A 13,254-nucleotide genomic window follows, 5' to 3' on the forward strand; every position below is an offset into this window, starting at 1 on the left:
GTTTTCAGGCAGGAATGCATATGGCAGAATGTACAAGCCTGCAGCTGCATGACCTCAGATGACCCAGAGTCCACCATCAAACATTAATGTGAGGCAATTGACACCTTGTTGGTGCTGCAGAGGTGATCATTGAGCCCAACAATGCCGTTTCAAACGCTATGCATGCAAAGGCTGTGGAATAATGGGACACCTCCAGCGAATGTGCAGATGAGCTGCAAACCCTGCAAACCACCACGTTGCAGAGGAAGACTGATTCATGGTGGATCAAACTGAACTAGACACTCAAACTGAGGAGGCAGAAGTATATGGGGTACACATCTCCATCACGAAATGTCCACCGATCATGTTAAAAGTCGAACTGAATGAAATTCCAGTATCCATGGAACTGGACACGGGTGCGAGTCAGTCTATCATGAGCAAAAAGGCCTTCGACAGGCTGTGGTGCGACAAGGCACACAGGCCCAAGCTAAGCCCTATTCATACCAAGCTGAGAACTTACACTAAAGAGCTGATCCCTGTAATTGGCAGCACAGTAGTAAAAGTCTCCTATGATGGAGCAGTGCACAAACTCCCACTATGGATTGTACCAGGTGATGGTCCCACACTGTTCGGCAGAAGCTGGCTGGGAAAAATCCGCTGAAACTGGGATGACATCCAAGCGCTTTCGTCTGTCGATGAAGTCTCATGTGCCCAGGTTCTGAGCAAGTTTCCATCGCTGTTTGAGCCAGGCATCGGAAGTTTCTCGGGGGCGAAGGTGCAGATCCACTTGGTTCCCGGGACACGACTCATCCACCACAAGGCACATGTGGTGCCATACATGATGCGGGAGAAAGTGGAGATCGAGCTGGACAAGCTGCAACAAGAAGGCAAGGTGGAGTTCAATGAGTGGGCCAGTCCGATTGTTCCGATCCTCAAGGGCGATGGCACAGTCAGAATTTGTGTGGACTATAAAGTAACGATTAACCGTTTTTCGCTGCAGGACCTGTATCTGCTACCCAAGGCAGACGACCTATTTGTGATCCTGGCAGGAGGAAAGATGTTCACCAAGCTGGACCTGACCTCGGCCTACATGACGCAGGAGCTGGCTGAATCTTCGAAAGGCCTCCCCTGCATCAACACGCACAAAGGTCTGTTCATCTACAATAGATGGCCGCTTGGGATTCGATTGGCCACGGCTATTTTTCAAAGGAACATGGAGAGCCTGCTAAAGTTGGTTCCGCGCACCGTGGATTTCCAGGATGACATATTGATCACAGGTCGGGACACCATCGAACACTTGCAGAACCTGGAAGAGGTTCTAAGTCGGCTAGATCTTGTGGGACTCCAGTTGAAACGCTCGAAGTGTGTTTTCCTGGCACCAGAGGTCGAGTTCTTAGGGAGAAGAATCGTGGCAGACGGCATCAGACCCACCGACGCCAAGACGGAGACCGTCAAGAACACGCAAAGACCACAGAATGTGATGGAGCTGCGGTCCTTCCTGGGACTCCTCAATTATTTTGGTAATTTCCTACCCGGGTTAAGCACTTTGCTAGAATTCCTACATGTGTTGCTACGCAAGGGAGATGACTGGGTATGGGGGAAATCACAAGAGGCTGCTTTTGAGAAAGCCAGAAATCTGTTATGTTCTAACAAACTGCTTGTTCTGTATGACCCATGTAAACATTTAGTGCTAGCTTGCGATGCATCTTCGTACGGGGTCAGATGTGTGTTACAACAAGCAAATGAATCGGGAACATTGCGTCCAGGAGTTTGTCGAAGGCCGAAAGGGCCTACAGCGTGATTGAAAAAGAAGCTCTGGCATGCGTTTACGGGGTAAAGAAAATGCACCAGTATCTGTTTGGGCTAAAGTTCGAGTTAGAAACTGACCATCAGCCACTCATATCGCTATTCTTAGAGAGCAAAGGTATTAATACCAATGCCTCTGCTCGCATCCAAAGATGGGCGCTCACGCTATCTGCATAAAGCTATGTAATTTGCCATAGACCAGGCACAGAGAACTGCACTGATGCTCTCAGTCGGCTACCATTGCCCACCACTGGGGTGGAAATGGCACAGCCTGCAGACTTGCTCTTGGTGATGAATGCATTCGAAAATGAAAAGTCACCTGTTACGGCCTGCCAGATCAGGACCTATACCAGTCAGGATTCTTTACTGTCCCTTGTAAAAAACTGTGTCCTCCATGGGAGCTGGTCCAGCATTCCAGTGGAGATGTATGAAGAGATCAAGCCGTTCCAGCGGTGCAAAGACGAAATGTTCATACAGGCGGACTGTCTTTTGTGGGGTAATCGCGTGGTTTTGCCAAGAAAGCCAGGGAAATGTTCATATATGACCTACACAATACCCTTCCAGGCATAGTAATGATGAAAGCTATAGCCAGATCCCATGTGTGGTGGCCCGGCATCGACTCAGATTTGGAGTCTTGCGTGCGCCAATGCAACACTTACTCTCAACTGAGCAATGCACCTAGGGAAACAATGCTAAGTTTGTGGTCATGGCCCTCCAAACCGTGGTCTAGGATCCACGTTGACTTTGCTGGTCTGTTTCTAGGCAAAATGTTTTTGGTTGTTGTGGATGCTTATTCAAAATGGATTGAGTGTGTAATAATGTCTGTAAGTACGTTCACGGTCACCATCGAAAGCCTACGACCCATGTTTGCCACACAAGGCCTGCCTGATGTCCTTGTCAGCGACAATGGGCCGTGCTTCACCAGCACTAAATTCAAGGAATTCATGACCCACAATGGGATCAAGCACATCACAACTGCCCCGTTCAAGCCCGCATCCAACGGCCAGGCAGAACGGGCAGTCCAAACCATCAAGCAAAGCTTGAAATGCGTGTCGGAAGGCTCCCTGCAGATCTGCCTGTCCCGAGTCCTGCTCAGCCACCGCACCAGATCCCACTCGCTCACCGGACTTCCCCCAGCCAAGCTGCTCATGAAAAGGGCGCTCAAAAGGCTCTCTCTCATCCACCCTGATCTCCATGATCACGTCGAGGGCAGGCGGCATCAACAAAGCATGTATCATGATCGCGCAAACTTGTCACGCGATATTGAAGTCAATGACCCTGTGTTTGTACTCAACTATGGACATGGTCCCAAATGGCTTGCTGGCACTGTCATAGCCAAAGAAGGGAGTAGAGTGTTTCACGTCAAACTCGCAAATGGACTAACTTGCAGAAAGCATTTGGACCAAACCAAACTGCGATTCACAGACAGCCACGAGCAACCTGAAGAGGACACCACCAGCTTCGACCCTCCGACACACACACAAGTTGCAACCAACATTACGGTTGACCACAAAGCTGAATTCATCATCCCCAGCAGCCCAGCAAGGCCAGCTGTGCAGCAGCCCAGCGAAGAACCAAGCAACTCACCTGCACCTGCATTTGCACTGAGACGATCGACTCGGGAGCGAAAGGCCCCAGATCGTCTCACCTTGTAAATAAGAGTACTCTTGACTTTGGGAGGGAGTGATGTTATGTATGCAACCCTATGTAACCAGTGTTCTACCGCCACCAGACGGCGTATCTGTTGGAGTCCCAAGTGATCCCAGCATCCCTTGGGAGCATTATATATAAGCAGGCCTCCCATACTGTACCAACACTCTGGAGGTAGAATAATGAGACTAAGGTCACATTTACTCACGTCTACAGTACTCAGTCTCATTGCTTTATTCGAGACATAACAATCTTTCATTCTCTTATCTCCTGGACAGTCTTTTTGCACAGTTCCCAGACAAGTATTTTGCAGCTGTGAGGTGTTAAAACTCATGAGAAAGTCTTTGGGTTCCTAAAAATTAGTCAAGCCAGTTTCATCCATCTGGGAGCAGTTTGCAAGCACAGTTATCAGCAGAAAATGTGATGGCAAAAGTGTTGTAGTCTTACAGTACTCACGCTGCTGACTTTGCAAAAGAAAAAGGCACGTACCTGGACCACCGTGATCCCGCGAAGAAACCGTGTCTGGAGCGGCAACGAAAAGGTACGTTTATTTTTTCACTCGGTCACCGCGCCTTTAATTTTGCGCCCTGGTAGAGGCCGGCTGCCCGACACACGTCCCCTGCAGCTGTCGGTGTCATCGCCCGGCACTGCTGCAGGGGGCGATACTCAATTTCGGGGCCGGGGCGCTAATGGGGTGACGCGCATGTCGATGATGTCACGTTCTCCGGGTGCAGGAGATCGGGTCGCAACACTGGAGCGCTGCTGCTAAACTCCCACCCAAAATAGTGGGAGTCATTGGCAACATCGCGCCCAGGCGGTAAGGCATTTGTGCCCCCCTTGGTGCCCCCCAGGGGCGCTAACAGAAGGCGCAAATGCTCCGAATTTCTAGTCCTCTTGCAAAGGGTCTATTTTGCATCTGCTGTTTATGGAATGACGGATCCGTGCGTGATATTAATTGGCAAATGAGTTATTCATTTAAGCAGAATATTCAGATGGAAATGTACCACCTTTACTTAAATCTCAAACTGGGAAACTGATTTTAAAATGCACAATATTCCCAAACATACTCGCTGCCCTGTCATCCGACACAAAGCCTTACTGCAAAAGAAGACCTTGAAGCAAAAGGCTTGACCTTTCAATGGTGATTGATACCATGGTAAGACCTCTTTGCAGATTTAACAACTTGGTAATCTGCCTAAATGTTCTGGAATTTTGCTTGATTTCCTTGGAAAGTAAAGTGGGTGGGGTAGAGACGGGGGGCGGGGCGCAGAGATTCTATGTGGGGATGCGGACCAAGGAGTCAGCGTTTCCACCTGAACAAAGGAAAGAGATCAACTGCTCATTCTCCGCTTGCTGTCCGCAAGCGACTATTTGGCCGTCACTGCCCTTCAAAGTATATAGCTGAAGGAATTGCCTTGTTGATGCTACGTTGTCATGAGGTATGTGTCCGAATGCAAGATTTCCACTGAGCATGTGGCGTAGTGAAATTGTAAACTGAAAAAACAATCAGTCGATTGAAACTTGAGAGAATTTTCCCATGTTGAGTTCTGAGCCTTGGTTGGCCCATAGTATGTTCCCAGTGGAGGTGAATGTCTTCTGGCAATGTCAAGTGGGGTGGGGGTTGGTAGGGGGTCACTCTCTTCTAGTGGATGGTTACAAATCAGCGTTAACGGAGACCCAAGGGTAAACTTAGCCAGGCACTGTTCCTGGCATGCAGGCTCGCTCGACACATAAATGGATCAGGGAATCGTGCGTGGGGATAATTGCGTCCCATTTGCAGCAATCCTGATTTTCCGGTCATTATAACTAGGGGTGATTTGCTTGAGCTGTTAATGATTAAAGGATTGATAAACTATTTCCTCGAGTAAGAAAGTGTGGAACAGGGCTGGGGGAGGGGTGGGGGTGCGTGGTGTTGGCATAACCTTAAGTACAGCTATGTTGTTCAGGGGTGTTGTCAGGAACCAGAGGTCACACATTTCAGGCAATTGGCAAAAGAACCAAAGGTGACGCAAGAAAAAACTATTTTTACGCAGCGTGTGGTTGGGATCTGGAATGCACTGCCTGAAAGGGTGGTGGAGGCAGACTCAATTTTACCTTTCAAAAGGGAGTTGGATAAGTAGCCGAAGGAAAAAAAAAGGCAGGGCTATGGGGAAAGGGCAAGGGAGTGGGACTAGCTGAGAGTCGGCACGGGCTCGACAGGCCGAATGGCCTTCTTCCATACCATAACCATTCTATTAGGGCCCAAGTTTCCCCAGGAGTTGCTCCTATTTTTTTGGAGCAACTAGTTTTTTTTGGAATATCTTAAAAATCGCAATTCTCCATATTTAGTTTGCTCCAGTTTCAGTGAGTTAGTTCAGTTTCTTTTTAGTTCAGTTTTTTTTTTCAAAAGGGGGCGTTACCAGCCACTTACGCCTGTTTTGGCCATTTAAGCAAGTTTAGACAGCAAAAAATTGCTCCAAACTAACTTAGGCCAGCGTTTGTGCCCACTTTTGTACACTCAGAAAAACCTTACGGAGACTTATGAAATCAGCGCAGGTAGCCAGAGATGGCGGGGGGAAGGGAAGTTAGAGGATTTTCCAAAGCACTGAACACCTTCACAACAACATTAAAGAAGCATAAGTACATTTAAAGCACCAAGCACTAAACAAAGCACAAAAAGTAATAAGCAATTAATTAACAAATAAAAAATAAAAGGAACCCTGCACCTAAAGCACCAAATGAGAGATTTGTTCGCGATAAGTTTAAACATTGTTCCCTCTTCTTTCCTTATGAACAAGCAGCAGAAACTAAGGTCTGCAGAGATCGACCAGGGCTGCCGCCCCACCCACTTTTTGGGTGGGAATTTTTTCCCTTTTTGCCCATTTTTCAGGTTTTTGGTCGGGCTTTAAAAACGGCAGCCTGAAACCTGGCAGAGGCAGGGGCTTCGCCCCTATAGCGTGAGGGACCGCGCATGACACGATTAAGCCCCGAAAGGAGTTGGGAAATCGGCTGGCACTCCTGAGTTCAGCCCCGGGGAGGTTGGGGCAGGTCAAAGCATTAACCACAAGTCGAGACTTGGTCTCGCTGGTGAGACTAAGTGCCAGGCTGGATATATCATTAGCCAGAAGTTGCTGGAGAGAGGTTTAGGCCGGGTTGAGGCCAGCCATAGCCGGGAGAGTCAAAATTCCCGTTTCTGAAAGTCCGATGAGGTCGGATCCGGCCACCTTACCGGGCCTGTGGTTGAAGGTTTCCTGCTTTGGGATGGGGGTGGGGGGTGGGGGGTGTGAAGGAGAAAAGCGGGGGAAAAAATCGAGAGGTTGTTCAAATTATTTAAGTCTTAACTACAGCTGCTTTAATTACCTTAATTTTAAAATATTTATTTTAAATTAAAAGCATATATTGACATGATTGCATCTAAAATTTTAGTCATTAAAAGAAAGCACAAGCTTGCAACTTCAAATTTCCTGATTCATCATTTGAAATTAATGTGATTTTTCCTTCTCTTCCTACACATAAAAGTTACCATTCACAATACTCCTCCGCACCCCCCCGATCAAAACTCAGTCTCCCTGCACCAACCTGTTTCTTGCAGCCTTCAGCGGCCAGCCTATGCGACAGGCCATTAGGCCTGGGATAGGGGTGGGACGCGTTCTGCAGGCATCATCATTACAATCATGGGAGTAGCTACTGCGCATGCGCGACTGCTCTACTGCGCATGCGCGCAGCTGCTGGCGCAGGGCTGTAGCTCCGCCCCCCCCCCCACTCCACGAGGAGCGCCGCGCCAGGAGCCGGGACACAAAGCAGAGTGTGCAGAATACCTAGGTTACTTTTAGGCGTGGTTTTTTATCCTAAAAAGTCGGCACACCACACGGAGGTGCGCCATTCTAAGCCTGCGGACAAACTTGGGCCCTATGATTCTAATCTATTCTATTCTTTTTTAAGCATGTCTTCACAAGAGTAGTGGAAATCTGGGATTATTTCCCCCCAAAAAAACTGTTGAGGTCAAGACAATTGAAGATATCAAAACTGAGATTGATATTTTGTATTGGTATTAAGGGGGACAGAACCAAGGCAGGCAAATGGAATTGAGGTAAAGTTCAGCCATGATCTAATTGAATGGTGGAACAGGCTCAAGATGTTGAATGGCCTACTCCTGTTCCTATCAAACTTTATGGATGTGGAACTATTGTCAACACCATTAAGCAAGCTACAATCTGCTGCCTCTGCAATTTATAGCTTGGTGTAATTACATCCAATGTTTCTACACGTCAACATGTCCAGACTGTATCCCAAAAATGGAGACAACTAAAACTTTAGGTGCTATGTTAGTGAGTTTATTACAACTCATGCAACTCAATACACAGGAAGGGCATTTGAGGGACAAACATTTAATCCCAAGTAGCTAAAATATTCATTGCCGTATTGGACCATTTTTAAGAACATAAGAACATAAGAAATAGGAGCAGGAGTGGGCCATTTGGCTCCTCGAGCCTGCTCCGCCATTTAATAAGATCATGGCTCATCTGATCATGTCTTCAGCTCCACTTCCCTGCCCGCTCCCCATAACCCTTTACTCCCTTATCACTCAAAAATCTATCTATCTCCGCCTTAAATATATTCAATGACCCAGCCTCCACAACTCTGGGGCAGAGAATTCCATAGATTTACAACTCTCTGAAAGAAGAAATTCCTCCTCATTTCAGTTTTAATCATTTTAAATTGACATAGAAACATAGAAACATAGAAATTAGATGCAGGAGTAGGCAAATGGGTGGAATAAAGATCGGTCCGACAGTTGGATGGAGTTCAGAATTTTATCAGGAATGCTTTGAGGGTGTCCTTGTAATGTTTCCTCTGTCCACCTTTGGCTCGTTTGCCATGAAGGAGTCCCGAGTAGAGCTCTTGTTTTTGGAGTCTCGTGTCTGGCATGCGGACAATGTGGCCTGCCCAGCGGAGGTGATCAAGTGTGGTCAGTGCTTCAATGCTGGGGATGTTGGCCTGGATGAGGACACTGATGTTGGTGCATCTGTCCTCCCATGGGATTTGTAGGATCTTGCGGAGGCATCGTTGATGGTATTTCTCCAGCGACTTGAGGTGTCTACTGTACATGGTCCATGTCTCTGAGCCATACAGGAGGGCGGGTATTACTACAGACCTGTAGACCATGAGCTTGGTGGTAAATTTGTGGGCCTGGTCTTTGAACACTCTTTTCCGAAGGCGGCCGAAGGCTGCGCTGGCGCACTGGAGGAATAAATATTGGCCGGGACGCCAGGGATAACTCACGTGCTCTTCTTCAAAGTATTGCCATGGGATCTTTTATGTCCACCTGTGAGGTAAGACAAGGCCTCGGTTTAACGTTTCTTCTGAAAGACGGCACTTCTGATAGTGTAGCGCTCCCTCGGCACTGCACTGGAGTGTCAGCGTAGATTTATGAGCTCAAGTTCCTGGAGTGGGACTTGAACCCACAACCTTCTGACCCAGAAGTGAGTGTGCTACCCACTGAGCCACAACTGATACTGTGAGAGCACTGAAATAATGACAAAATAAATTATCTTGTTTATGTTTATAAGCATGTATGGAAAAGTTAGCCTCGAACCCATTACTTCAAGTTGTCAGTCAACTGCTGTCAAAACCACTATTCTAACTAAACTGGATTTGGATAGATCATGGTAATTTCTGCATGTTCTCGGCGATGAGACTCGAGGTGCTCAGCGCCCTCCCGGATGCACTTCCTCCACTTAGGACGGTCTTTGGCCAGGGTCTCCCAGATGTCGGTGGGGATGTTGCATTTTATCAAGGAGGCTTTGAGGATGTCCTTGAAACATTTCCTCTGCCCACCTGGGGCTTGCTTGCCATGTAGGAGTTCCGAGTAGAGCGCTTGCTTTGGGAGTCTTGTGTCAGGCATGTGAACAATGTGGCCCACCCAACGGAGCTGGTCGAGTGTGATCAGTGCTTCGATGCTGGGGATGTTGGCCTGATCGAGGATGCTAATGTTGGTGCGGCTGTCCTCCCAGAGGATTTGCAGGATCTTGCGGAGACATCGTTGGTGGTATTTCTCCAGCAATTTGAGGTGTCTACTGCATATGGTCCACGTCTCTGAGCCATACAGGAGGGCGGGTATCACTACAGCATTCCAAATCCTAACCACTTGTTACATAAAAACATTTTCCCTCATGTCGCCTCTGGTTCTTTTGCCAATCACCTTAAATCTGTGCCCTCTGGTTCTCGATGCTTCAGGCATTGAAAACGATTTCTCTTTATTTACTGTGTCTAATGATTTTAAACAGCTCTATCAACTCTCCTCAGCCTCCTCTGCTCTAAGAAGCCTCGATCATGTTCAGCTATTCAAGGAGTATCTAAATGGCTTTTGAATCTTCTCGCAACCCATCTTTGCGACCAAGCTCCTGATTTCTCAATTCCTGGCTCTGTGTGCCGTTCCTTGGGATTTTGTTGATTAACGTTAATGACAGTGTACAATGCAAGTTGTCTTTGTTTAACCCCTGGTTACCTGGATTGTGCTGGTCCACAATCAGACAGCGTAGATCTTTGCGAGTTGGTGTGACATCAGTGGCTGAACTGCATTCAGAAGGCAAAAATTGTTCCGACCGAAGATACCATCATCATAGGCAGTCCCTCGGAATCGAGGAAGACTTGCTTCCACTCCTAAAGTGAGTTCTTTGGTGGCTGAACAGTCCAACATGCGAGCCACAGACCCTGTCACAGGTGGGACAGACATTTGTCAGGGGAAGGTGTGGGGGGTGGGGCTGGTTTGCCGCACGCTCCTTCCGCTGCCTGCGCCTGACCTCTTCACGCTCGCAGCGTTGAGATTCGAAGAACTTAACGCCCTCCCGAATGCACTTTATTCACTTCGGGCGGTCTTCGGCCAAGGTCTCCCAGGTGTCAGTGGTAATGTCGCACTTCACCAGGGAGGCTTTGAGCGTGTCCTTGTAACGTTTCCGCTGCCCACCTTTGGCTTGTTTGCCATGAAGAAGCTCCGCATAGAGCAATTGCTCAGGGAGTCTCTTGTCTGGCATGCATTCTAAGTGGCCTGCCCAGCGAAGCTGACCGAGGATACATCACTGCGCTAAATGGTTTACTTGAGTGTTTCTTTCAAGTGCCGTGACCAGATAACCAAGCAGTGGAAAATTGTCAGTGTTGAAAATGGCCTAATCTGTGGTTGAGTCAATGCTTGTCAGAAGGCCTTGTTCATTTTAGCACACAATGTAATTCTTCCCTCAGCCAGAGCCAAGATGAATTAAAGGGACCCAGTTAAACATATTGACTTCAACATTGCTTTTTTCTCTCTGTTGTAGGCACATTGGTTGCAGGATAAAATAGGACGTGACCTCAAAAACCCCCACAGGGGCGGGAAAGGGGTGCAGAAATTGAGAAGGAGCGGCTGAATCTTTCAATATAGGACGCCATGGGAACGAGGGTTCATATTAACCGAGTACCTCCAATGTTCTTTCTGGGGTGGCTGTGAGATCAGCACATGATAAATTAAAATAGTTTGCGTTGGTAATTGTGTAACTAGGTTTTTTTAAGCAAGGATGTCTTCACAGGAAAACAAAATAGTAAAATGTGTAAGAGCCATTCGACTATATCTGTAATGGTCTAGAATGTGCCAGTTTGGTTACTTGTGTTTAGGGGAATGGGAAGAGTTTATGACGGCAATTCGGTCACTTCTGGTCATGGCAGTAAAATAATTAGAACAGTTAAGTGCATGCTTGTTGAGTTGATGTTGTTATTCAGTTATGTATATCCTTGATGTACTATGATTTATTGGTGGCATGCATGAAATGTAGTAATCGATGATGGAATATTGACAACAAATCGTATTTATATAGCGCCTTTAACGTAGTGAAATGTCCCAAGTCGCTTCACCAGAATATTATGAGATAAAAAATTTGTCACGGAGCCGAATAAATAGTAATTAGCGCAGGTGACCAAAGGCTTGGTCAAAGAGGTATGTTTTAAGCAGCGTCTTGAAGGAGGAAAGAGAGGTAGTGAGGCGGAGAGGTTTAGGCAGGGAGTTCCATGCTTGGGGCCACCAATGGTTGATCGATTATAATCAGGGATGCTCAAGAGGACAGAATTTGAGGAGCGCAGACATCTCAAGGGGGTTGTGGGGCTGGAGGAGATTACAGGGATAGGGAGGGGTGAGGCCATGAAGGGATTTGAAAACAAGGATGAGAATTTTGAAATCGAGGCATTGCTTAACCGGAAGCCAATGTAGGTCAGCAAGCACAGGGGATGATGGGTGAGCGGGACTTGGTGCGAGTCAGGGATGTGAGTGAACCACTGTTCAGCAGCTGATGCTGGAATTGTGAAGTGTGATGTCTCAGAGCCCATACCGTTTATGGATAGTATGGGGGCTTCAGTAAAGACTGATCCTGCATTGCTACAACTGAGTGTGTGTGTGTGTAATCTGGCCTTTAAAATAACGAGACGAAAAAGAACAAGAAAGCAAGGCTAACAGATGCCATGACCTGTGTCGTGGAATTGCCTTGGAAGCAATTTGAGCTTGACCGGGGAGGTGCAGGTAAAACCCAAGTGGTTCACTAATGTCCTTCAGGGAAGGAAATCTGCCATCCTTACCCGGTCGGGCCTACATGTGACTCCAGACACACAGCAATTGTGGCTGACTCTTAACTGCCCTCTTAAATGGTCCAGAAAGCCAATCAGTTGTACAAAGTGGCTCACTGCCATCTTCTCAAGGATGCGCAATAAATGCTGGCCAAAACCCCTTACAATACTCTACCCCCTCACACTGCCCTTGCCAGTGACGACCCCATCCTGCTTTTGACATACATTTAACATAGAAACATAGAAACATAGAAATTAGATGCAGGAACAGGCCATTTGGCCCTTCGAGCCTGTACCACCATTCAATAAGATCATGGCTGATCATTCAACCTCAGTACCCCATTCCTGCTTTCTCTCAACCCTTTGGCTGTAAGGGCCATATCTAACTCCCTTTTGACTATATCTAACGAACTGGCCTAAACAACTTTCTGTGGTAGAGAATTCCACAGGTTAACCACTCTCTTAGTGAAGAAGTTTCTCCTCATCTCGGTCCTAAATGGCTTACCTCTTATTCTTAGACTGTGATCCCTGGTTCTGGAACTCTCCAGCAATGGGAACATTTTTCCTGCCTCTAACCTGTCCAATCCTGTCAGAATTTTATATGTTTCTATGAGATCCCCTCTCATCCTTCTAAATTCCAGTGGATACAAGCCCAGTTGATCCAGTCTCTCCTCATATGTCAGTCCTGCCATCCCGGGAATCAGTCTGGTGAACCTTCGCTGTACTCCCTCAATAGCAAGAACATCCTTCCTAAGATTAGGAGACCATAACTGAACACAATATTCTAGGTGTGGCCTCACCAAGGCCCTGTAGAACTGCAGTAAGACCTCCCTGCTCCTCTACTCAAATCCTCTAGCTATGAAGGCCAACATGCCATTTGCCTTCTTCACCGCCTGTTGTACCTGCATGCCAACCTTCAATGATTGATGTACCATGACTCCCAGGTCACATTGCACCTCCCCTTTTCCTAATCTGTCACCATTCAGATAATATTCTGTCTTACTGTGCTTGCCCCCAAAGTGGATAACCTCACATTTATCCACATTATACATGCATTTGCCCACTCCCCTAACCTGACCAAGTCACCCTGCAGCCTCTTAGCATCCTCCTCACAGCTCACACCGCCACCCAGCTTAGTGCCATCTGCAAACTTGGAGATATTACATTCAATTACTTCATCTAAATCATTGATGTATATTGTAAATAGCTGGGATCCCAGCACTGAACCCTACGGCACCCAACTGGTCACTGCCT

The 13,254-nt window shown here is 47.4% G+C and overlaps 1 long non-coding RNA gene across 1 annotated transcript; it reads left to right on the forward strand.

Annotated features, from left to right (window-relative positions):
- The first annotated feature begins 7,187 nt into the window (after nucleotides 1-7,187).
- LOC139256943 (uncharacterized) lies at nucleotides 7,188-10,936 on the forward strand. The gene is made up of 2 exons (XR_011592214.1): nucleotides 7,188-7,236; nucleotides 10,728-10,936. It is a non-coding gene; the product is annotated as an uncharacterized lncRNA (long non-coding RNA).
- Nucleotides 10,937-13,254: the final 2,318 nt, after the last annotated feature.

The sequence above is a fragment of the Pristiophorus japonicus genome, chromosome 3 (assembly GCF_044704955.1).
Source record: "Pristiophorus japonicus isolate sPriJap1 chromosome 3, sPriJap1.hap1, whole genome shotgun sequence".
Classification (NCBI taxonomy): domain Eukaryota; kingdom Metazoa; phylum Chordata; class Chondrichthyes; family Pristiophoridae; genus Pristiophorus; species Pristiophorus japonicus.